Below are 27,982 nucleotides of genomic sequence, written 5' to 3'. Positions count from 1 at the left end.
AAATTTATAGTTAGGAGAAAGTAAAGAGAAGAAGTTATATTGCTTTAGAATTTTTTTAATTTTTTTTATTTAAAATATTTTTCATGGTTACCTAATCCATAATTCCCCCCTCCTTTTCTCTCTTCCCTCTTCCTTCCTGGAGCTGACAAACAATTCCACTGGGTTATACATGTATCATTGTTCAAAACCTATTTCTGTTATTTTGTATTTCCAGTAGAGTGATCTTTTAACTCAAAACCCTAATTTTATCCCTATCAAACTACGTGATTGATCAAATGTTTTTCTTTGGTTTTCTGTTCCCACAGTTCTTTCTCTGGATGTGGATAGCTTTCTTTCTCACAAGTTCCTCTGGATTGTCCTGGGTCATTGCATTGCAAGCTAGTAGAAAAATCTATATTACATTAGATTGTGCCATAATATTATCAGTCTCTGTGTACAATGTTCTGGTTCTACTCCTTTTGCTCTACATCAATTTCTAGAGGTTGTTCCAGTTCACATAGAAATCCTCCAGTTCATTATTCCTTTCAGCACAATAGTAATCCATCACCATCAGATACCACAGTTTGTTCAGCCAATTCCCAATCGATGGACACTCCCTCATTTTCAAGTTTTTTGTCACTACAAAGAGCATGGCTATTTTTGTACAAATACTTTTCTTTATTATCTCTTTGGGGCACAAACCCAGCAGTGATATGCCTGGATCAAAGGGGAGGAAGTCTTTTAAAGCCCTTTGGGCATAATTCCAAATTGCCTTTCAGAATGATTGGATTAATTCACAACTCCACCAGCAGTGTATTTAATGGCCCAATTTTGCCACATCCACTCCAACATTTATTATTTTCCTTTGTTGTCAAATTAGCCAATCTGCTAGGTGTGAGGTGGTACCTAAGAGTTATTTTAATTTTCATATCTTTCATCAGGAGGGGTTTAGAACACTTTTTCATGTCTTTTTCATGTGTTTATTTCTTCATGTGAAAATTGCCTATTCGTGTCTCTTGCCCATTTATCAATTGGTGAATGGCTTGATTTTTTTGTACAATTGACTTAGTTCCTTATACATTTGGGAGATTAAACCTTTTTCAGAGAGTTTTGCTATAAAACATTTTTCTCCCAGTTTGCAGCTTTCCTTCTAATTTTGGTTGCATTGATTTTTGTTTGTATAAAACCTTTTTAATTTGCTATAATCAAAGTCATTCATTTTGCATTTTGTAATGTTCTCTATTTCTTGCCAATGTTCACCTAACTTATTTATGGTTTCATTCTTTATATTTAAGTCATTTACCCATGTTGATTTAAACCTAATTTTTCCCATACTTTTTTCCAATTTTCCCAGAAGTTTTTGTCAAGTAGTGAGTTCTTTCCCCAAAAGCTGGGATCTATGGGTTTATCAAACACTAGTTTGCTGAGGTCATTTGCCCCTAGTCTATTCCACTGATCCTCCCTTCTTTCTCTTAGCTAGTATCATACTGTTTTGATGACCACTGCTTTATGGTACAGTTTAATATCTGGTACTGCTAGGCCCCAATCCTTCATTTTTTTTTATTATTTCCCTTGGTATTCTCAATCTCTTGTTCTTCCAAATGAACTTTGTTATAATTTTTTCTAATTCTATAAAAAAAAATTTTGGTGGTTCGATAGGTATGGCACTGAATAAGTAGATTAATTTGAGTAAGATTATTACTTTTATTATGTTAGCTCGTCCTACCCATGAACAATTAATGTTTTTCCAGTTATTTTAGATCTAGTTTTAATTGTGTGAAAAGCGTTTTGTAGTTCATATAATTCCTGTGTTTGTCTTGGTAGATAAATTCCTAAATATTTTATGTTGTCTAGAGTGATATTAAATGGAGTTTCTCTTTATAATTCTTGCTGCTGAATTTTGTGGGAAATATATAGAAATGCTAATGATTTATGTGTGTTTATCTTGTATCCTTCAACTTTGCTAAAGTTGTTAATATTTCTTTCAGCTGATTTTCTAGGATTCTTTAAGTATATCACCATATCATCTGCAAAGAGTGATAGCTTAGTTTCTTCATTGCCTACTTTAATCTTTTCAATTACTTTTTCTTCTATAATTGCTACTGCTAGCCTTTCTAGTACAATATTAAATAATAGAGGTGATAATGGGCATCCTTACTTAACTCTTGATCTCATTGGGAAGGCTTCTAAATTGCCCCCATTGCAGATGATACCTGCTGATGTTTTAAATACATACTGTTTATTATTTTGAGGAATGGCCCTTGCTTTAGAATTTTAGAATTGAATGCAAGGTGTGTTTCAAATCACAAATCTGGATGAAGGATCAAAACCAAACATCTGTGAAAATTTAAAAAAATCATAGTGTGAGGGGACAAAAAATAATTTCATTTCTATGAATTTTCATAATTCTTCTAAAGACAGATTATTTTTCTCATAGCTTAATTTAAACATTCATTTCAGGAAAATTGCAATGTAGAGACTGAGACTTATAGTTGGACATCCTATTATTTCATTATTTTTTCATTGACTTCATTTTGTGTAAAGTAGAAACATTAACATCTTTGATGTTTTGACTTGTAGATAAGAGCAGCTAAAGTGGCATTCCCTAGTAGAGAATTTCTCCAAATGATTACTTGGAAAGAAGGATAATTTATCTTTTCCAAGCCCTCCCCAACCCTATGAGCAACTAATTTTCAATATTTTCTTCAGTGACTGAAAAATCACATTGTTTTTCCTAAGGCGATCACATAAAAGATCTAACTAAATATTTGTCTTGAAGTATATAGCAATTGAGTCCAAATTTTTCACATATACTATACACTCACAAATGAGTTAAAAGTATGCAGATCAATCCAACAAAAACATTTTTATGGGAAGTAATTATCATATTCTAAATTATAATGACAACAACCAATGTTTTCATGGTACTATAAAGTTTGCAAAGAATTTTATAAACATTTTCTCATTTGTCCTTGAAATAGTCCTAGGATGTATGATGTATGTGCTATTATTGTTTTCATTTCATAAATAAGGAAATGGAATCATACAGAGATTGTTAATTGGTCAGATTCACACAGCTAGCAAGTTTCCAAGGTTGGATTTGAACTTGGTTATTCACCATTTCAGATCTGATACTTCTTTCATTGAACTTCCCAGAAACTCCTGTACTCTCTATAATTCAAGGCATTACACAGTCACAGCTGGAAGGAAGAATCTCTTCTTCCAGAACTTAGAAATGGGCAGATAAAAGGAGGTGAATATTTTTCTTTGTTTCTAGGACAGTGTAATACTGGAAGTTCCTTAAACTATGTGGGGCTCTTTGTGAATTGTGTGTGTGTGTGTGTGTGCGCTCATTTGTATGCCTTTCTTTTCTAAATAAGTGATTGCTAACATTTTGCATAAACTCTGAGAATTAGAGAACATTACATTGAATTCAGTGGGGGGGAAATGATATTTATTAGAGAATCTTCAAGACAGATTTACTTTGTTGTTCTAAACCTCACTAAATTACTAAATCTTGCTGTAAAATGTCATTTTAATTAGAGAAGTATACATGAATTTTATAAACTTTCTTTATACTCATAGTTCCTATCTTGATTATGTAGTAATGAATAAATTAATAGTATATTGGAAACATTACAATTATACATATTAAAAAAGATGTAAAATCTTTTCTGCCATTAATTGAAAATGTCCCATTTAGGAGGAGCTATGGTCCTCTACTTCAACTGTTTCACTTCCACTCCATGGTATAACTTGATTAATTGTCTAATTTTTCTTGGGCACTTAGAAAGTGGTTAGGCTATTCTGGATGATAGAATAACAAGCAAGGACACTACCCTTTAGATGCATTCAACCTAGCATTAACCAGTGAGTTGGAATGTCCTTGGAGTATCAAAAATACATTGCTATTTATTTAAACACCCATAATTAACCTGCTTGATGAGTTTGGACTTTGAAATATCCTTTAATTAAAACAAAGGACACCTGTGGTTAGCTAATCACATACCTTTCCTGAGAGATGCAAAACACTTTGCAATATTCTATGATATAAAACAAATTACATTATAAAATTATAGAGATATGGTGATTTATTGCAAAAAAAGTAGACCCCAAAGTATTATAAAGTACTCATGATAAATCTTTCTTTAAAAATCTCTATTTCATCTGTGTCAACCTCTAAAAACACAGAACCACCAAAGTAGTTAGAAAGAGCAAGTATTTAATCGGTACAAAAAAGGAAGACAATGTTCTGAATAGCCACTACACAGAGTCAAATACATATTACCACACAGAGATAAGCTCTGGGACTCTGAGAACACCATTTCTGGGAAAATGCACCTCTTAAGGAGATTTTCCAAAGACCTGAAGAGCTTGGGGTTATATATGCCTTCTGGGAAATAAAGGACAGGAAGGAAGGACAACTGATTGGCTAAAACGAAGACAAGAGCAGGAGGATTCTGGCCAGAGGCTGGACTACCTGGAAGAGACCTAGATACAAAGGGAGAAAATTCTAATTAAAAATGGGTAGTTAAAATTTGATTATATCACCTCCTACAGTCAAATAATTTCTAAGGTCCATGCCATACTTTTGACATTCTATTTGCCTATTCTCACTCCTATAGTACAAATAAAATATTGCATTATATTTCTTTTAGATTGCCCAATTCTGGGGCAGCTGGGTAGCTCAGTGGAGTGAGAGTCAGGCCTAGAGACAGGAGGTCATAGGTTCAAACCTGGCCTCAGCCACTTCCCAGCTGTGTGACCCTGGGCAAGTCACTTGACCCCCATTGCCCACCCTTACCAATCTTCCACCTATGAGACAATACACCGAAGTATAAGGGTTTAAAAAAAATGTAAAAATAAAAAAAATAGATTGCCCAATTCTACTTTCTCCTGCTTTTTCTATATCCTTTGAAACAATTTGAAAATAATATTTATTAAACATAGATCATATTACTATACTACACAAAATCTCAACTGACTTCTTCCATTATCTGCCAAGCAAAAATGAGACTTTTCTGCCTGAGATTCCTGGTCCCTAACAATCTAGTAATCTGTGGGCCCCCAAACCTTTGGTGAGTTAGAGGGATGTCTACTCAAGGCATATAAAGACTTCCTTGAGAATTTTTTTTCATATACTATATTAGTCCCTGTACAATATGGGAAATTACTATGTATTCCTCTGTCTGGAATCAGGGTAAGAGATACCATCTGGTCTGCTATTTTTTTTTATTTTCTTTTTCCTTGGGAATCCAAAGACAGAATTTAACAGAATTTGTTTAATAATTGAAGAACAAAGTTTGTTTTCCTGTGTATTTGTTTCCTATGATGTAGGTGTAGGAAGGGGTGGACAGGCTGATGGACCTCCTCTTAATTAGCTATTACCAATATAAAATGTCTTAGGATGGTCAAGAGAGGAGCTGAATAATGAGCTCCTAAAAATTTATTTGTCAACTTGCCTTATACAGCTCAGTTGGTCCCTGGTCACAAGATAAAACCATGAATACTTATATCACTTATATCAGTTATGATGCTGGCCTAACAAAAAAAAACTTGATATAATCAGTAAATATGTATCACCCAAAAATTGGTCTCTCAAGATAATTTTAATCATAATAATTTTGTTGACCATGAAGGCACTGCTGAATCCTTTAGCTTACCAGAAAAAGTTCTGCTCCAATATTGGGCCCAAATGGGAGTTTTTCTTCCACAGAATGATTCTTTTTCTAAGTAAAAGATAAAGTTCATCCCTGTTCCTAATAATGAGATCTTCTATGAGTAAGAATTATATCTTCTGTGTATATGTGAAATGTGTATCTTTTGTGTATGTTTATTAAAGGTATCATTTTGTAAGGTTTGTATGTCTTGCATGTTGTTTGTGTTTATTAAATGTGTCATTTTATAAACATTGAGAACCTCAGGGTTCACTCATTGAGAATTCTAGGGTTGATTAAATTAGAGTGAGAGATGGATGGAGAAGTTGGGATTCTGTGTTGAGGTCTCTATTTAAGACTTGGTTTTTCAGAGAAAAAAAAAAGATTCTTAAGATCAGTCAAACTGGAAGGGGCCAGAGTCCCCTGAACACTCTGAGTGTTGTGAGTAGGGCCATGTAGAAATCTCTTGTGTGAAGTCTTGAGAAGCAGTAGAGAAGCTTTTTAATAATTAGGTTAGTCACAGCTTTGTACAACTTGTGGTTTGTTTTTTGCTTGTGTGTCTGTGAGGTGAGCTAAGAGAATGAAACACTAAAAAGTCAGGTTTCTATCAGCCAGGGGAGCTGAAAAGAGATTTTTTTTTCTCTTCTGGTATCCTACCTGGCTAGAATAAAAGACTTCAATTGGAATTTTTAAAAGCCTTGCTTTGGCTTTAGGCAAGAAAGCTTGAATTTGAAAAACCTACTACAGCCTGGGTCCAGGAAACTCCTTAAATCTTTATCTTCTTGTAAGTTCGAACTGTATTCTACTTTTGTATTTATTTTTTAAGGGCTAGTATTGAATGATACCATTTGACATAAAATCTTTAGTAACAATCAGCTAAAATTTGTTATAACTTTGTTAGTTTTGATATAGATAAAATTTTAAGCTATCTATACTTAAACTTTGTTAACTTAGCATTTATGATTATTGCAAAATTATGAAATATTTTATTTTGTTGTACCATCTGTATCTACTTAAAATTGTTATTCTGTTTCTTTGTAAAATTTAAAATATTTATTTTGTATTTTTGTTTGTTCTATTATGAGCAAATTATTTTTTTCTCTTGTATGTTTCCAGACAGAAGGCAATATAGGGGGATTAATAAGATCATTAAAAAATAATTAGAAACTTAAATGGGTACGGTAAACATTTTCTAACTTACGATGTGAGAATTTGGGGTAAGTGATTCAAATATTTATGTTAGCAGTTATAAAAGCTGATTTTTATTTAGCTAATAGCTATTTAAATTAAAGGGATCCTAGTGATACACTTAGGATAAGTCAAACTTCTCAGAGGCCCTTTCCTTCTTGCCTCCCAGGTATTTCAGTTGGGCCACACATTGCCAGCCTGCAGCTTGGGGAAAGTCTGTTTTGTTTTGTTCTTCTATTGAGTATAATGTATAATTTTATTTAATCAGAATTCAATGTAAATAATAAGAATAATCATGGCTTATTATTCTGAGACTAATTCCAGGTATGCTCCTTAAGACATGTTGTTAAGGCAATGATTCTTAATGCCAGCAGCTCCATGGGGGTGGCATCTGTGATCTGGAAGTGAAATTAAAAAGCTGGAGGAGTGATTCTGTATGGGCAGAGGTAGACCTTCTTTGTCTTGAATGCAAAATGTCCCTCTCACCTGGCTGATTCTGAGTTTGGCTGATAGATTGTTTTTGTAAATGGGACTATTTGTCTCTATGAATCTTGCCTGGAATTTCCATCAGACTGGTGACCATTTTCCCCTTGATATAATGGTTCCCATCTTCTTCCACTTATCACAATTATATAATCAGGGCATTTGGTCAGTAAAAGCTGAAATATCTAAGCTATTGGTGTGTGATATCAAAGATATTTGAACCAAATTGTGATTTTTATACCCAAATAGATAAGTATTTACCCCAATTATGTCATTAATTATTTAAAATCTGTCCAATATCTCAGAGTGGTACAACTAGGCAATGATCTCGGAACAGCTAAATCAAGATATAATTTCATTGTTTCACAAGGTTAAATCAGCAACAGTTTTTGAGTCAGACTTGTATACAATTACTTAGAGAAAAGTGATTTATGTTCCATCTTTTGTTATTTCAAAGTGATATCTTGACTTGGTATTTGTTATAACACTGACATATATGAAATATATATAAATGCAAGCAGATTACATAAGGCAATAGAGATCACGGTTGGAAAATAGTTATATTTGACTATACATAACTTGTTTGGTACAACATAACATAATTTGCCTATCTTTTTATGGATCCCATCTGAAATCTATTGTTACAATAGAAGAGTGAAACATTATTTGGGTGAATTCATGTGTTATCATCAAGCTTCGGCATAGAAGTCTTAAGTTTGCAAAGAATGTTTTATCTAAAGATCTTACAAAAGAATAAGATTCTTTGCAGAATTTCATCTTCCTATGGGGAGGATTGAGAATTAAAATTGGAAATTAAAGTAAATTTTAAAAAATAATAATACATATGGAAGTGAAATAATAATTGAAATGAAAGTTTCTAAAGAAAGTTTAAAAATATTTTATATATTTATATAGATGTCAGGTCAGATTCCAATTGTTTTTAAGTGTGTGAGATAAATAATGATGACACAAGTGACCCACTCACTCCAATAAACAAAACCTGGATTCAGAAGGTAGGAGTAAAAAGAGGTAGTAGTTTATTCCCCTTTATGAATGAGAGCACTTCAATGACGGGCTAAGAAGTTGGGACTGAATAGGCAGCAAGCTGGTAACATAAGCACAAGGTCTCTTCTCCCTCCCCTGTCAGGCCCCTGAATCAGGTCTTGACCTACAAATCAAAGTACCTGTGCTTCCACCCAATTCAGGTAAGATAAGGGAAGTAAACAAACTGTTCATTGCCCCTTCTGTCCTTCATTAGTCTTCCTCCCAAGCTTGTCCCAGAGTCCTGAATCAATAAAGGTAACAAACCAGCCTTTGCAAGCACACTCAGTTCTGTCTCACACATAAGGCAATGAGTATATTTTAATGTCAAGTTGAAAAAAACAATTGGGAAGAAGTCAATTTTGTTCCTTTTGTAGTTTTCCAAAGTAGGCATGTGATTCAGACAAGTTAAAAAATAGCAAAAACTATACAAAATATAAAATTTTTAATATAGAAGTCCATAATTGGATATCTTTTGTAATAAAATCAAAACCCTTAGGTTTGAGTTAACTCTTATCACTTGACCTAACTTTTGGCAATGTAAAATTTCAGTGATTGTATTGAATTGTATTAAGATCTATTTTTCAGGTAATTTTAGGAAAGATGCTATAAATGTCAACTTGGAAAAAACACAGAATCACTAAAGAAATCACAAAAAACAAATCTTTATTCAGAACAAAGGAGACAGAGTTCCAAAGGCCATCACATAGAGTCATAAACATACAACACACAGAGCCAAGCTCTGGGATTCTGGGAACAAGGTCTCTGGAAAAATATACGAGGAATGAGAATATCCATCATGGAAATTTTCAATGAACTGAAGAACTTGGGGTTCTATATACACTCTGGGGAATAAAGGAAAGAAAGGACAGCTGATTTATTTATTGGGAAACTAAGAAAGGAGGATTCCAGCAGGGAACTGGAAGAGGCCTAGATACAATGGGAGAAACTTTTAAGACAAAATGACATTTAAGATTTGATCATCTCTATCACTTTTATTCAGGATGTGTGCTTGATGGCTTATTGTTCAGTCACGGGCAGAAGCTAGTCTGAGAGTTCCTTGAAGGCAAGCTCCCAAGGAACAAAGGTAAATTTGGGGGTTCCATGAAGCAAGTTTATCTTCAGTAACCTGAACCTGGAAAAAAAACAAATCTGCCAGAGGAGCAGCTCTGAGGACCAACACAAATGTAAGTGGCCAAAGAAAATGACAGCAATATCAGAGGAAACAAGAAATCAGATTGCTCATTTAATATTTAATAATATATTTAATAATGATGATGATTAGAATTTGATCCCTTGAACATAGTGGACTCTCTCTCATATGCCATTATTTTGCTTGTTTTTTTTTTTAAGATTCTTTTGCCAAAAGGGGAATGCCCCCTTAATGTCTGTCTATAAAGACATCTTATCAATCATTATTGACATTATGTCATAAAACACCCAAGCATTCATAGTTCGGTTCTCCATGTAATGTACAGTCATCAGATTTGGAAGGCTTCACTCGGAAAACTGAGATTCAGAACAGGAATTGTGCTCATTTGTTTTTTACATGCTGTATTATTTCGTATATATTACGGGGAATTATTATGCATTCCTTTCTGAGGTCTGAGTTGGAGGTGCCACCTAGTTTGCAATTTTTTACATTTTCTTTGTCCCTGGGAATCCAAAGGAATATCTTCCTTTTTAGTAGAAATTTGCTTAATAGGTGAAGGGGATAAGGGTTCTCTTCCTGTGTACTTGTTTCTCATGAAGTAGGAATGGGGAGGAGTAGATAAGTTGATAGACCCCCTCTTATTTAGTTATCACCAATTAAAAATGTCAAGGGAGGAGCTGAATAATGAGCTCCTAAATATCTATTTGTCAGGCTGCTTATCAGCTCAGGTTGACCCAGGTGATGAGAGACAACCATGGAAACATACCATGTTATCTGTTATGATTCAGGCCTAAACAATAAATCTGATATAATTAATAAACATATTGTTACCAAAAAATCAGTCTCTTGAGATAATTTTAATCATAACACTTCCCCTGGTAAAATGAACAGATGTAAATAATCTGTTCTAACAAGCCAAGAGGCAGTGGATGTAGGAGATGTGGAGTACTTAGGATTTCATCAGATACTGAAGATGCCAAGGTCATTTACTAGATTCTGGACCACAGCCAGATCTTGACTTTTGTCTTACCACTAGACCCTAATAACTCTGGAAGAGAATAAGGCCAACAAGTTTGTACTATTCTGCCTAACTTAAATACAATTTACTTGAGATTCAAATGAATACATCATCACCCTACTCTTCCAGACTTTATTATTCCTTTCCATGCATTCTATGTTTCAGGCAAATTGGGCTCCTATTTGACATTTGAATATGTCCTGTTTCTATGCTTAAGCATTTGTTCTTGCTGTTTCTCATATTCTTTCCCTGGTGAATTTATATCCATACTCTAAATCACTTATAAAATGATATTTCTTCATGAACTTAAGAAATACTACTTTCTACTTAAGTTACTTGAGTCTTTCTCCTATGAGATTATAAAATCCTTGAGAATTATCTCAACTTCATAATTTCCAGTGCCAGACCCAGTATTTTACAAATAGTAGACCTTTAATAAATATGTAGTTATTGTTAAAAAACCAACCCTCCTTTTCAGTTTCATAAGTTAATGTAATAATCAATAGTGGGTTGAAAGGCATAACAAATTTTCTATTAAAGGTAAAAGAGTCTTTCAGAAATTTTGAGTAATTAATTAAATGCAACTATTAAGTTTCAGATGTGGTAGAAAAGAAGAGTGTTCTGAGACTGAAATTCCTAGATCTATTATAACATGTTCTGCCTACTTTAATGTTTCTCAGATACTCTGTCAAACAGTGAAGGAAGAAATGAATGATTAAACAGTGAGGTCCTCTTTTGAGACAAGAAAGTCAAATACTGTGTGCAGGATTATTCAGCAGCAACTGGAAAGTAAGAAGACTTAGAAGACATTTGACAAGAGAAGTTGACAGAAAATATCACTTCCTACTTAAAAGAAATAGAATCAAAAGATAAGAAAAGTTGCTTTTTTGGCAGTCAGTTAAAAAAAGCTAACTGAAGACCCATGGGCTCTGTAGCTATTGGAAACTCATTGGGAAATTCATGGATACAGAATCTTCGTCCTGTGTAAAGAGCTTGCTGGATTTGTTGCCATTTAAGATAATGTTGAACCTAAGAGGTTTCTCATAAGGTCTTACTTGTATTGTCCTTCACTGCCCTCTTCAGTTTGAAAGGAAAAAATAGAGAGGGAAAGACAAGCACTGTATCCCATTAGGTCTACTTATTGGATTAGAACCATTGTTTTACTGAGAATGATGAGAGAAAATAGTAATATTTGATGAACTGGTTTGAGAGAGTCTTTATCACCCTTTCCTGTCTAAAGGTCATCTTTTAGGCACTTATTTGTATTGCTCTTTACTACCCTCTAGGACTGAAAAAGGAGACACTTTTCATACCCTTAAGAGACCATGCTTCATTACCTTGGCAGATTCCAGATTTAAGACTTCCAGATATTTATTGAAAGGGGGTGATATTGCTACTTTACTAAAAACCTTTAATACCATCCCCAAAAATGAAAACAAGTTTTTTTTGTTAGGAGAATAGTGAAGTTCAGAAAAGAAGTAATTCATCCCCTACTTATATAGATTGTTATTTAAAAGAAATCACTAACATCTAAGCCTGAATATAGATTGTTCTTTAAAAGAGAATGCTAATATCCAAGCCTGCCATCTTGAGTTTTGAGTTATCTCAGTCATATGTTTCCCTACCCTTTAAAATGAAATGAAATGAAAAAAATGAAGTTTCTATAAGTGTGTACCCACTCTGCTGTTATTAGTTATTTATTCATTGGTGAGAGAATTTGACTTGAGTTTATGGATGAACTTTAATACTTTAATTATTTCTGCTTTGTCTTCAATTGAGAAAATGACACAATTATTCTTGTTTTTACCTTCTTGTTTAGAAAATGCTTCACATTTTAATGCTGAATAGTATACATATTATATACGTAATATATATAAAATTTATAATACATAATAAATAGCATTATTACTACTTTGTATCAATAAGAATCACACTGATAGGGGGTCAAAAGGTAAAGGGATATTAAGAATTTTTCTTCCCATAAGCAACAGATAGGAATCTTTTTTAAAATCTATTTATTTATTTTTATTAATTAATTAAATCATGTAAAAAAATTACATGATTCATGTTCTTTTCCTCCCCTCTTCCCTTCCCTCTCCTGGAGACAACAAGCAATTCTACTGGGTTTTATATGTATCGTTGTTCAAAGCCTATTTCCAAATTATTAATATTTGCAATAGAGTGATCATTTAAAGTCAAAATCCCCAACATATGGAAATCAATGCAAATTGAAATATAAAATTCTTTATATTTTTTTCTCCATGAATTCTCCTCTTCTGAAAGCATTATGTCTTTTTTTTACAACATGAACATGGAAATATGTATTATATAATAATGCATATAGAACCTATTTTTTGGAAGGATTTTTCTTTCATAATAAGATTATATCTAGGATTCCAAGAGAGTGATCTGTAGCTTCATGGCTTCTCTTCTGGAAACATCACCCCAGTCTGCCAGAAGGATACTATTTAGAAGAACACACCAGACCAAGATGAGAAGTAGAAAGCCTAAAAAGAATTCATATAGTGCCATGACTATATAATAGATGTTCTACTCAATATGTTTGTGCACTTCTTCGAGATCTCATGACTTTGTATGCATATCATTGGAACTTATGAGATATCTATTGACTAGGGCAGTGCAAAGATGGTGGAAAAGGTACAGAGACCACCTATCTACTCTCTACCAAAACAACCTTAAAAAACTATGATATAATGTCTCAGAACAAATTTTGAAGGTGCATAACCAACAAAAAATATGGGGTAAAGTAATTTTTTTCAGCCCAAAACAACTCAGAAGGCTGGCATAAAGATCTAGTGCATAGAATATAAGTATAGTGCAAAGCAATACACCAAAACAGGCTGCACCAAAGCAATGAGACTTGGGGGGCGGCTAAATCATCAGCAAAGACTTCCAGAGCTCTCAGCCATAGATGGTAAGGAGGAGAGGGGCCAGATAACTATTCATAAGAAAATTACAGTGGTCTCTTTGCTAGGCCTAGGTGCAGGAATCTTGTTGCATTGCCCACGCACATCACACTCTGGGGGTGTAGTCTTAGGGTGAGGAAGAACACTAGTACTCACCAATGCTTGTAGTCACATAGGAGCAGGGAACCATGGCCACAGTTCAAAGGCAAAAAAGAGTGCTTATGGTTACTCACCGACCATAGCAGAAGTCAGGAGAGTACAAAACATACCTTTCCTTAGATTATACCACCTTTGAAGACATGAAAAATTATAGATTTCCATATCTGTATCTGAAGGCAGATGCGCAAAGAACCTGAAGTTTGGAACAGTGCTCCCATCACTACAGGTATAGAGTCCTACAATTTTTTTAATTAAAAGAAAATAAAAAGCCTGGAAAATGAGCAAACAATAACTCAAAGAAATGACAAATTTTATTTTGGTGATAGGGAAGACCAAAACACAAACTAAGAAAAACACAACCAAGCTGCATGCAAAACCTCAAAGAAAAAGAGTTATTGTTTTGAAGCCCAAAATGAATTAATAAAGGAACTTTAAAAGGATTTTAAATATCAAATGAGAAAAGTAGAAGAAAAAATTAGAAAAATAAATGAGAGTGATACAGGAAAATCATGAAATAAGAATCAAAAGCTTGGTAAAAGAAGTACAAAAGATACTGAAAAAATTAATATCTTAAAAAACAGATTAGACCAATTGGTAAAACTGGCACAAAAAATCCAAAGTAAAGAACTTCTTAAAAAACAGAATGGGCCATATAGAAAAAGATATATAAAAGTGTACTAAAGAGAAGAACTCTTAAAAAGACACAAATGGCCATATGAAAAAAGAGGTACAAAAATCTACTAAGGAAAAGATCTCTTTACAAAATAAGAATGGCCAAATGGAAAAAGAGGTATAAATGTTTACTCAGGAAAACCATGTCTTGCACATTAGAATTGTACAAATGGAAGCTGTGAAATTAGAATCTGTTACCCTAAAAACTACAATCCCCAGCAAAACTACTATTTCCAGCACCCTACTCACTTCCTATCATTATATGCTGATGTAGACAGGATATAAATTGGGTGGAGTTCCCTGTCTAGAGCTCTTTTCCTTCCTGTTGGTGCCTTTGGTGGAACAGGCATTTTGAGCAGGTAGAAAACTTAGTCACGTGGTTCAATTTTGTCAGAAAATAAACTTTATAAAAAATAATACTTGAAGTATTGTACAATAATTTAAATCCTACAAAGCTAATGACTCCATGAGACATCAAGAAATAATCAAAGTTAAAAGAATGAAAAAATAGAAGAAAATGTGAAATATCTCATTAGAAAAACAATTGACTTGGGGAATAACTTCAGAATAGATAATCTACAAATTATTAGACTACCTTTAAAACCCTTACCTTCCTTCTTAGAATCAATACTGTATATTGGTTCTAAGGCAGAAGAGTGATAAGAGCTAGGCAATGAGGGTCAAGTAAGTTGCCCAGGTACACACAGCCAGGAAGTGTCTGAGGCCAGATTTTAACCCAGGACCTCCAATCTCTGGGCCTGGGTCTCAATCCACTAAGCCATCCAGCTGCCTCCTCAACTTTTCTTTGAGAGCATTATTTAAATATTCAATTTCTTCTGTTAATCTAGGTAATTTAATTTTTTGTAAATATTCATCCATTTCACTTAGTCAAATTTTGGCATATAATTTGGTAAAATATCTTCTAATAATTCTTTAATTTCTTCTTCATTAGTGGTCTGTTAACCTTTTTCATTTTAGATACCTATAATTTGGTTCATATCATTCTTTTTTTAAATCAATTTAAGCAATTCTTTATCTTTTTTATATATAAAAGCAGCTACTAACTTCTTTCTTTTAAGTCAAAGGCTCTCTTATTTTCAACTTTATTATTCCTTTGATTTTCAAGATTTTCAATTTGACATTTAATTGGAGATTTTTAATTTGTTCTATTTCTACTTCTTTCTCACTCTTTTTTAACCTTTAGAGTCTGTTTTGCTTATGACCACTTCCTCCCTTCACTTACTCTCCCATTTATCTCACACCCGCTTCCTTTATTTCCTTATCATCCCACTTTCCTCTAGGCTAAAAAAGATTTTGATAACTAACAAACTGTATTAATATTCTTCCTACTTTGAACCAGTTCTGATGAGAATGAACTTAAATATTGTCTGTCATCACCTGCACCATGTTCCTCACCAAAGTAAAGTTCTTTCTGGCATGCCTCTTTTATGTGAAATAATTTCCCAAATTCTTCTTCTCTAGCTTCCTTTGTCCTTATGCATGTCTCTTTTTCAGCTTTTCATTTTTTAGGAGATTATCCCAACTCACTTGACTCAAGCTTATGCCCTTTATATCTATAGAATTCTTCTAACTGCCCTAATAATGACAAATTTCTTAGGCAATCAGAGAGAGAGAGTAAGAGAGAGAGAGAGAGAGAGTAGATAGATAGATGGATAGATTAGATAATCATCTTCCCACAAACAAATGCAAGCAGTCTAATTTATTACTTCTCATGATTTCCTTTTCATGTTTATATTTTTATGCTTCTCTTAAGTTTTGTGTTTTATTAAGGGGGAAATAGATTTGGAGTTTTAATTAAGAGTTTGGTAGGTGTGAATCCTGTCAGACTGTCAGACTGCCTTGGGTGGAACTTTTGAGCTAAAGCCTTACTTAGGAATTCTTTGAGACCTGAGGAGAAATTCTGTTAAGCCCAACTGTCACTGTCTCTCTCTGGTGTTCCCTGTCCAGAGAGGAGCCAAAAAATTTGGGTCTTGGGAATTAGTTGAACCTGAGTGACAGTTTTGGACAGAAGAGAAGTTGGAAGTTTTGGGGAAGGGCTGTGAAAGGAAGACCAACAGTTAGAAGAAAATCTGGTTTTTGCTCCTCTGTGGTTACAGAGTGGAGCAGGCTGGGCTCAGCAATTCCATGTCAGAAGCCATTAGACCAAAAACCCTGACTGAGTGGAACAACTGAACTGAACAATTACAAGGAGGCAGTAACTTTATAATATATAAAAATAATAATAATTAGAAGTAGGTTTAGATAGTCAGAAATTGGGTTAAGCCAGTGAAATTGTGCGTTGGCTATGGGAGGGGGGTGGGAAGAGGGGAGGAAAAGAATATGAATCATGTAACCATGGAAAATTTTTCATAATTAATCAATAAATTAAAAATAAATTAGAAAATAAAAATAAAAATAGAGAAATAAAGAAATTTTATAAATTTTAAAAAATAAAGAAATTCGGTTAAGGTGTGAAAGCAGGTCTGATTTTACCAGATGGAAGTGGTTCTCTTGAGAGACCTTGATTTGGGTGTGGTTTGAGTTAGTCCCCTTCTTTTTTAGACTTAGGGAACCCTATCCTTATATTCTTTCAACCTTTTAAATCCTTAAAAACCTTAATAAATAGAGGTTTTGTTTTTACCTGCTGCCTCCATAGTTTTGTCAGTCCCTAACCCTCAAAAGGCCTTACTGTTATTCAGGCCTCACTGTTCTTCTCAGCCTAAACAACTTTGTTACAAAGTTTGTCCAGCTGGCCCTTCTTACCAACGAACGGATACAGTTTTAAAAATATCCACAACAGTTCAAATGTCAGATTTTTTATTCACCTCTGATCTTTTTATCAGGATTGCTTGAAAGTTCTCTCTTCCATTGATTTACTATTTTCCTTCTGAAGGATTATAATCAGGTTTTTCTGGATAGATGATTCATGCTTGCAATCAAATTCCTATTTATTTTAGAATATCACATTCTGTGCCCTATGCTTCTTTAATGTATAAGCTGCTAAAACTTGTGTTTTCCTAACTGTGTTTCTGTGGTATCTGAGTCCTTTCTTAAGAAGACTTTTTCCTTGACCCAAGGAAATTCTAAGAGCTCTGGAATTTGGCTATAATATTGTTGATAGTTTCAATTTTTGGACTTCTTTTAGGAAGTGATCAATGAATTTTTTTTCTAATTTCTATTTTGCCCTCTGATTTTGGAATATCAAGGCAGTTTTCCTTAATAATCTCTGGAAATAAATGTTTTAGCTCTAGTTTATGGTTTTTAGGTAGCCTGAGATTTATTAAATTATCTCTTCTGGATATATTTGGAGTTCAGTGGTTCTTGTTTTTGTTTTTGGTTTTTTTTCCCTGATGAGTTATTTCATATTTTCTTCAATTTTTTTTACTTCATTTTCTTATTTTGTGATGTCTTGAAGTCATTACTTTTTACTTTCCCAATTATATTTTTAAGGAATTATTTTTCCATTTGTCTAATTTTATTTTTTAAGGTGTTTTATTCAATAATTTTGTGCCTCTTTTATCAAGTTGTTGATAAAATGTATGTATATGTATATAACTAGTTATATCTATGATGCAGGTAGTAGGCCATGGGGCCTGTGATTTAGGAAACTATTCCCCTTTAAACTTAGTTGTTGATTCATTTTTGACAATTTTCTCATTCATTTATTTTATTTTTTTAGACCCTTACCTTCCATCTTAAAATTGATACTGTTATAAGGGGCAGCTGGGTAGCTCAGTGGAGTGAGAGTCAGGCCTAGAGACAGGAGGTCCTGGGTTCAAACCCGGCCTCAGCCACTTCCCAGCTGTGTGACCCTGGGCAAGTCATTTGACCCCCATTGCCCACCCTTACCAATCTTCCACCTATGAGACAATACACAAAAGTACAAGGGTTTAAAAAAAAAAATTGATACTGTTATAGCCAAAAAGCTAACACCATAACTAACAGCTTGACAGCATCATACCCTGTTAAGCAGGGGGGTTTTGATAGCGTCATGCTCTGCTCAGCAAGGCAGTTATCTGGAGCTCACAGTCCCAGGGACACCACTCCTCCCTAGCTCACAGTCCCAGGGACACCACTCCTCCCTAGACAGGACAGCCTTGAAGATTAAGAATCATATCCTGTGGCACCTGGAAACATCCCTACTCCCACTGTCTAGCTATTAGCTAACCCTAAGACACAGGCACCTATATCCTAGAAACATATATATTCCCTCCTTTGAATGCACCACTAGGGATTCTCTTGCTGAGTTCCCCCAGCGCACACTGTCAATAAAGCTTTCTCCTGCTTGATTGCATTGTCTCATGTGTTCCTCTGGTGGCCACCCATTTGAACCCTAACAATATTATCATTTCCAAGGCAGAAGAGTGGTAAGGGCTAGGCAATTGGCAATAAATAATGCATCTAGGGTCACACAGCTAAGAAGTATCTAAGGCCAGATTTGAACCCAAAATTCTCTCATCTAAAGATCTGGCTTTCTATCCCCTGAGCTACCTACTTGGCCCAATTTTTTCTTCTCCCTCTCTAATTTCTTTCTTTATCTATTCTAGGAATTCTTGTTGGATGTCTGTCTAATTTTATTTTTCCTGAATACTTTTTCTTGTAACTGTTGAACATTGTTGTCTTCTTTTGAGTTTGTGTCCTGATCTTCCCTGTCACCAGTGGGAGTAGTAGTTTCTGTGTAAGTGTGTGTGTGTGTGTGTGTGTGTGTGTGTGTGTGTGTGTGTGCACCCGCGCCATGTGCACTCAAGCAATGGCCACACCAAGATGAGTGTAAGGATGGGATTTGTGCAAGGGGGAAGGGACAAAAAGAGCCAGAGAAGGAGTGGTTGACAATTGGTGACAGTTGAGACCAAGGGAATTCTGGAATATTCTCCAAAGGAGGAAGGAGAAGGAGGGACTTCAGACAGAGGACTGAGAGAGGAAGAAGGTGGACATCTCAGCTCAAATCCAGTCCTGAGGGCTTCCTGAAGATCTTTCTTTGGACATTGAAACCCTGATTCCCTGGTCAAAGATTCCATCACATCTCACCAAGCAAGACTTCAACTATAGAGTCAGCTAAGTGTCTGGACTCCATTTTGGGAGCAATCTCTTAGTCTCCTCCTATTACCTAACCTTGCTGAGAGACCCTTTCCAGTCTAACTTGCAATTATAGAAAAGGATAGAAATAGAAACAGAAGAAGTTGGGGGGGGGGGGGAGAAGAAGCTTGGGAGTGGAAACACCAAAGGTTCCCTCCCAAGTGACAGTCCCCATAGGAATAGAGAAGAGGGCACCCCAAAATCCTTCTTCCCTTCACCCTGTTACCTAATCCCTGAATTGTGAATAATAAAAGCCATTCATTAGTCAGATAGCATTCCAGGGTGCTGAGAGACAACGAGGGGGAGGGGAGCTTGGTCTGGCTGCCTCCATCTTGAAGCCCAACCACATGCTGTGAAGTTGACTGTCCTCAGGGAAGGCTTGTGTGAACCCCGCCCTCATTCAGAATCAGATAGGGGTACCACATACCTCATCTTATAGGGAAGCCTTGCCCCCAACTCCTGTAGGGTGATACAACCATCCAGGTCACCCAGTTTAGGGGTAACACTCCCTCAAAGTCTCCCAGTGTATATTTGGAGGGAGGGGAGAGCTGGAGGAGAGAGTCTCACCCCATACAGACTCTATTTCTCTCCCCTTCTGTCATAACATTGGTTACTGGCTCTCAATTATTACATGAGCTAAACCAGATTGAGGGTAATCAATAGACTTCAAACCCATTGATGAGTTGGGAGATAAGCTACTCTAGGGTGTGAAGAATTCCCCCAGTTAATGGCTGAATAAGAACAATTCATTCCAACTGACATGAAGTAGCTGACATGAAGTGTGTGTGTGTGTGTGTGTGTGTGTGTGCATTGCTTAAATATCCATCAAACATCTAAGGCAACAGTATCATCTACCACATTCCAGGCAATTTCCAGTCATCCTGACATTTGTTTTGCTATTGGACTTCAATGACTCTGGAAGAGAGAGTGAGACTAACAATTTCGCACAACTCTCCCTCACTTAAATCCATTCACTTGCTAGTCAATACCCATCTGGTGATGCCATTTTTCTTCCTTGAAAAGGTTGAAAACAAGAAGTAGCCTTTTTATAATCAGATTCCTTTTTGTTCTTTGTTAATTTTTTCCAGCCTGTTTCTTGAGTTTATACTTCATGATAAAGTTGGGCTCTATTTCCAGGTTGGAGTATGGAAGTTTCCCATCCTTCAAGCTTTTTAATTGCTGTTTTCAGAATTGTTTCTGGATGTTTGTAGTTTTTTCCAGTGTTTCCAAACTGACATAATTTGAGAAGGTGTGGTGACTGCTCTCCTTGTGTGAACTCTAGTCTTTAACCTAAAAGAGTCCCTATTCCCCTGTAGTCATAAGTACTAGCACTATTCTTGGACCTGAACAATGACTTAAGCCTGCTGATACCTTGATCTCCTGCAACTACAAGTGCTATTATTCCACTTTACCTTGGAATCTGACCCTGACCCTTTTCTCTTGTGTCTACTAATGTTAGTGCTTCTGATTGCCCTGGACCTCAACTGCATATTTTCAATGCCGTTGAGAACTGCTGAGCCCAGTGTCAACAAAGGGATGCCTGTAATCTCTTTTGTGAATGATTGCCCTTATTGAGTCTGAGCTGAGACCTTTACAAGTTATTCATATTGTTATCATAGCCACCTCCACAGCCTGCCATTGGTACTGCCATCATGTGTGTTCCAAGGTGGACCTGACCCAGGTGTCTTAGACCTCTTCTACTAACCTAATTTGTCTAAGGCTGGACAAATGTCTAATCACAACTCTTTCTTGACTGCTTCTACAGAATTTGATGTGAGGCATTATTTTAAAGTTTTTTTTGTAGGGGAATGTTGAGAGTTTGGTTGGTTTGCTGACTCAACTTTGCTATCTTGGCTCTGCCCCCTGAACATTATTTCTGCCTTTTCCCTTCAGCTCATTTTGCCTCATCTAAGTTTAAAGGGCTTTATTTTCCTAAATCATGGGCCCCATGGCCTATTACTGCATCATAGACATAACTTGTTATATACATACATTCCTATTTGTAAGGGCCAAAAATGTAAGGGGTAAAAATTAAGGGGTTGGACTAAATTTATCAGAGTGTGGTTGCCAGGAATTATTCAATTCAAAATGATTTTTTATGGTAGTTTGTTTTCAAAGGGAAAAAGAGTGAAAGTAAGAAAATCAGAGAGAATAGATATTTACTCCTGCCCAGTCCAAACCAGGCCAGGCTTCAGAGGCCCCAGCAAAGGGGGCCCAGAGGTAAATTAAACAAGGGTTTTAGCCACGAGCCCTCCTCTGAAACAAGGGGCCTCTTCAGAGGCTAGTACCTCCAGAATAAGCTAAGGAAGGGAATCAGCCCTTTTCACTCACCCACATAGTAGTTCTAAGGGAAAAATTCTGGGACTCTGTTTCCTCATCCATATTATAAAAGGCTTTAGTGTGTGACTTTTAAGATCCTATAAGGAGATTATATTAAATAATCTCTACCACCTCTTTCAACTATAAAACCTATAAAACATAGTATTTAGATCCTAAATCCTGACTTTTCTACTTATTGCCCAGATGATAGTAAATAAGAGAAGCTCTATCCTGGGTTTCAAATTTCTTATCTTTAAAATGAAAGTATTGGAGTGGGTAATCACTTATCTTCCAGCTTTAAATATTGAATTAGATTATCCTAGGAACCCAAGGGTCAGCTGGGTAGTACAGTGGATAGAGTGCTGGGCCTTAGAGTTAGGAAGACCTGAGTTAGAATCTAATCTCACTCTCTGTATGACTTGGGCAAGTCATTTAATCCAGTTTTCTCCTCTGTAAAATTAACTGGAGAAAGAGAAAACAAACTATTCCAATACCTTTTCAAAGAAAACTCCAAATGGGTCTGGCATTCCAATAAAAAGGAAACATTGCTATTTACCATGGCTTCCGGAAAGATATTAAGCATATTTGATTGTTAAAAATCAAGTCATTTTAGATGATTAGACACTTACAGTTTTCTTATACATTTTAGATTATTTCAACCAAACCACCATCAGAAAAGACTTAAGAGTTAAAGTTTATTTTATATTTAGATTTAAGGAAGAAAAGGTGAAAGCAATTTTACATAACATTTAGGGAAATAGTCTGGCAGTTCTCTAATTTATTTTCTTACTTAGATTGACTCCACAAAACTGTCAGATCCATGACCTGAGCATTGTCACAGCTGACTAAAATTTTGGGCAAAAAAAAAAAAATGTTGAGTTTGGTTTTCTAAAAATGAATGGCAGAATGAAATTTCTTAGACATGTTCTTAGAAGAAACTAACCCTTTTTTCTTTCCTTTTCTCAGTCTTACCAGTGATTTGGTTAATTAACACTTCATCCAAGTATTACATCTCTTAAAGATTCAGGAAAGTGTGAAATTGCCCTCTTGGCAAAGAAAAGGATAAAGAAATATCTCAGTGTCATTGCTATTGCTCTACATCAGGACTTAAAATTAAATATTTTACAGAACATGATGTGCTCTGGAAGTCAGAAATGATAACTTATTCAACTCCCACTCCAGGCTGCATATGAATACATTATTTGCTGATCCAAGAAGGTTTAGGTCAAATTCCTGGTCAGTGCTTTCAACTTTAATTCACTTCTTTTGCATGTTTAACAAAAGAGTTCAAATCTGCAGGGTTCTACCACTGTTTTATTTCATTACACACATTATAGGTATGTTAATACAGAGATGACTAATTATATTATCAGATCAAGAAAGGGGGCAGTGCAGCTAACCAGCTGTACTACTTGTTTGGTCAAAGGTCTCTGAATGACAACTTCTCAGTTGTCTGATTTTTAGATCCTGTCAGATTTCTTGAGAGACTTTTTTCTACCTAGATTCTGGCTTAGTCTAATTTTTAAACATTCTCCCTGCTTCAGTTGTCTTTCTTCAGCTCACCTGGTAGCAATTACTTTTATATTCTAACCTCATCCTTTCTAAAGATGATGGTGATAATGAAATTATGTAATTATAATGAGACATTGTAATTGATAGTATGGATGTAATGGGAGTCTGCAAAATGTAGTCTAAATGTTAACACTCAAGCCCTTGAAGTTACCCTACATCCACCTATCCAAAGCCCTAAATTCCTACTAATGCTTATTGTCGTTTTTGTTTATATCACTTTTAACCACTTTATTATCCCACTTGTCAAATAAGATGGTAAAAATAGGGATCGTTAATAGATCAAATAAAGTAATGAATCTTAATTTTAATTAATTAACTTTAATTAATTAATCTTATTTTCCTGACAATTTTGCTCGATTTAGGCTATCAAATTATCAATGTCATGTTAAGTTGGGATGATGTCTTAGGATTTTTTGTTTTTGTTTTTTCTATAATATCTTTAAATTCTGAGATACTGAGACCAACATCTATGGCTAAGTAATAATAACTCAGAAAATGATCATTACAACCATAATAACACTATTGATTATGCCCAATCTATCTTTCCAACTCATTATACATTATTCTTTATATTACATTTTATTTTTTGAAACCCTTACCTTTTGTTTTAGGATCAGTACTGTGTATCGATTCTAAGGCAGAAAAGTAAGGGCTAAGCAATAGAAGTTAAGTGACATGCTCAGAATCCCATAGCTAGGAAGTATCTGAACAGGATTTGAACCCAGGATCTCCTATTTCTAAGCCTGGGTCTCAATCCACTGAGTCACCTAGCTGCCCCAATTTATTGTACTTTAAAGTCTAGCAAAACTGGCCTTCCTTCTATATTTCATTTAGGACACTCCAATTCCTCCAATTTCAGTCCAAATTTGCTCTCCTCCAGACATGAAATTCATGTTATTCTAAAGTTTCCTTGGAGAACCTTTTGTTTCTTTCTGGACTTACCTAAAACCCCATAGTTGATAAAAAGATCTCATTTTATTTTATTTTCTAAAAAATCTTGATTTAGTTCACTATTAGTATTTTTCCTCCTTAAGTTAATTTTGTATTTATTCCATATTGTCAATGTTGAAAAAACAAAGAACCACCAAAGTAGTTAGAAGGAACAAGTCTTTAATTAGGACAAGTGAGACAATGCTGTCATGGTCACCATACAGATTAATCTGCAAAATATTACACAGAGACAAGCTCTGGGACTCCAGGAAAATGCACCTAGAAGGGGATTTTCTAATGAACTGAAGAACTTGTGGTCTTATATACCTTTTGAGGAATAAAGGAAAGAATTACAATTTATTTGCTTACACTCCTATTCAGGGTGCTAAATGGAGGCTTACTGGTCCATTTTTCAGACTAAGGCAAGAGTCAGTCTGGGAGTTCCCTGAGGGCAAGTTCCCAAGGGACAAAGGTAAATTTGGGGGTTCCATAAAAAAAAGTTGTTAATATTTACTTATTTGTGTATCAACTGGAAATTCCTCTGAGGAGGGACTATTTTATTAAGTAAAAAATAGTTGGAATGGCAGAGGCATTCCTCTGGAGGCAAAAATACCCAAGTTCATGTGTGAAGTACAAATGCCCCACTTACTAGAAATACTTCAGTGCAGATGTTATTCACAAAAGTTTGAAAAGCATGAGTAGGCATGAAATGGACTGAACATTTAAGGGCATTCATTATGCGCCATTTCTATTGTATGGGGAAAAAAGACAGTTTAAGGCAGTTATAAGGAATAACTTCATCCCTTGAATTAAATTAGATAATATAAAAGTCACATTGGACTTGAGAAACTGAGAAAACTTCTAAAAATAAAAGTTAAAAATCCTGAAGTCACTAAAAATGTTTGTTTAATAAAAATTTGAGGCATTCTACCAAATAATGAAACAGGAAACAAAAACCCTAATAATTTTTCTAAAAAGGCCTTTTTGAGTGTGGTGACATGCCTAAATGGCAAAGCAACTCAATCAAAACAAAGTAGTTGAAAAAACTTCACATTTGTCCTAGTCATCGTGAAAACATATTTTCCCACAATATCGGAGAGAAAGTTTAAAAAAAAAGTCTAGAGACCTCAACACAACAGTTTATGTGGTGGCTGTTACCAATGTAGGAATGTTAGGGAAGAGGGACACATAATTACTCCTAAAAACAAGTATCAAATATCATATGGCAGAAATCCTTGAGAGAGATAATGAAGAAATGTGAAAAGACTATCTCAATATATGATTGGTGAATACAGCACCATGACTATAACATTGCCCAATTAAAAACAATAAGAAAAAATACACAAGAAGGAATTTGAAGAAGAAAAATAAATGAGAAATTTGAAATTCCTTTAATCCTAAATTGAAAAAATAAGGACCCGAAAAAAAGCACATCAATACCAAAACTGTAGAAACCATCTTTAATCAAGTCAAGGGAGATAATAACCTAATGGCCATCACTCAGAGCCACTATACACCATACAGAGCCACCTCTCGGGACTCTGGGAAAACTGTCTTTCAGAAAGAGATCAAAAATTGGAATTTCCACTGAACTAAAGAATCTGGCATTATATCTATAACTTAATGAGTATAATTAAGGATTAAAAAAAACAACTAACTGTTTACATTAAGGCAAGGGAAGGAGGCTAGAATAACTAGGAGAAGCCTAGATACAATAACAAAAATAAGAAGACAACAAGGGTACTTTAGATTTAGTAATACCTCCTAATCCTATCTAGGGTGATAAATGATTAAGTATTCAGTCTGGGACAAGGGTCAATCAGAAATTTTTATTGATTACTAGTTCCAGTAGGACAAGTGTAAGTTTTGGGTTTCATGAAAAAAAAGTTGTCGAAGGAAATATAAAAAGTCAAAGTATTGTAAAAAATAATATATAACATCAATTATAAATGTTACTATAAAAGCTTGAGAAGCAAAGAAATCAAAGAGTAAAGAGGAACCCCAAAAGATGATGTGGGAAAAATCCTGATCTTCCACATAGGGTTAAGAAGTCCAAAACAAGGAAAATGCAAGATTGTTCTAATCTAAAATAAAATGTTTATAATGAATAACAATATATGAAAGAATGTGAATTAAAATGTAAAACTAGAATGCAGTGAGTCTGGAAATGATCCATAATTAGTGGTTCATATACTTCACAGAAATGCATGAATTGTTAGCAAATCATTTTACCAGCTTCCTCTCTAATGCAAATCTAGATAACCTTTCTTACAAAGTCATTACCCATCTCCAACCAAAAATGAGGACTCCCAGTGGTCTCTCCACATAAAATTCAGTTGCAATTTTCTGTACTTTATACAATACATTCACAACTTCTATCATTAAAAGTAAAAAAAAATGAATTCTACAAACAAAAGAAAACAAAATTATAAATAGAGTTAAAATAATTATGCCTACAAATCACAGAGATACAAAGAATAACATTATTATAGGGTTTTTTTTGGGGGGGTTGCTGATCATGACCAAGTTTTCTAATTTTTAGAATATGATACTGCCTTTACTGATTTAGCAGTGACTCAGCATTATGTTCATGTCTTTTGTATGTGTAGAAAATATAAAAAATTGACCACGTATAATGAGAATGCTGTTTCATTTCTATACAGAAAAATGTTCTCTATTTGCAACATGCCACCAGTATAAGAATATTACTTGTAAAATGTGAAAACTTTTTGAGAGAGAGTTTAAATCCATTATGGTTTATCTTTGTCTTAAACCCATTACCTCACAAAGAGAACCTAGTAAAGGTTCTAAATCAAATAGAAAGTGATATCACATATCTTATTAATCACTTCAAGTCAAAAAACATACTATACAACTACAACTTGCAGAATCTTTCAGATAACAAAACAAAATGTAATTTGCATTAAGAGAATAAAAACACAGAACTACTAAATAGTCAGAAAAACTATTCTTTGATTAAGGAAAGGGGTTCAGTGCTCTCCTAAAGGCCTCCACACAAAACTTGGGGCTACACACCCACACAGAGTCCAGAGATTCTGGTTGCTCTGGTCACTGACTCCTGGGAGAGCTAACCAAACTAGATTGACACCTCTAAGGAACAAAAGAATTTGGGGGGCCTATACACCATTTGGGGGATCCAGGGGCACGGAAAGATGATTGGCATTACCATAGCTATAAGGAAATGGGAGAGTGTTCAAACTATACTGACAGGATACAATCAAGCTTGGGAAAGGAATCATAGCTAGAGGCTAGGGTGTAAAAGAAGGTGCTGCTTACAATGGATACTAAAGGATGGTCTCTGCCCAGGTGTGGGTCTTCTTGGAAAGGGTCTCTGATACAGTGGGGAAGACTATGTAAGACAGGAAGAGTACTTAGCATTTGCTTAGCCCCACCTATCTGGAATTGTCATTTACCTTAGGATCTATTATTCAGTCTGAAACTGCTAGCCTGAGATTTCCTTCAGGTTGTATTCTCATGGGAACATGGAACAAGTACAAGCTTTGGGGTCTCCAATTTACAAGCTAGTCCTAAAATGTGAGGTTCATTAGATCTTACTACGCTAAAAATTTGGGAGTCTCTAGATTCCACATTGACAGTATTTAATAAAAGTAGAATTCACATTACAGTCCAAGGAAAGAAAGACTAAAAGTCTGAACCCAGTCATCATATAGAAGCAAATTAAAGAGAATACTTAAAAACAACTTGGTCTCCTTTGGGCAGGCTAAAGCATGTAAAAATAGAACTTTGTGTGTGTGTGCGTGTGTGTGTGTGTGTGTGTGTGTGTGTG

The sequence above is a fragment of the Gracilinanus agilis genome, chromosome 3, assembly GCF_016433145.1.
Source record: "Gracilinanus agilis isolate LMUSP501 chromosome 3, AgileGrace, whole genome shotgun sequence".
Lineage (NCBI taxonomy): Eukaryota > Metazoa > Chordata > Mammalia > Didelphimorphia > Didelphidae > Gracilinanus > Gracilinanus agilis.
Note: the sequence above shows the minus strand (reverse complement) of the source record.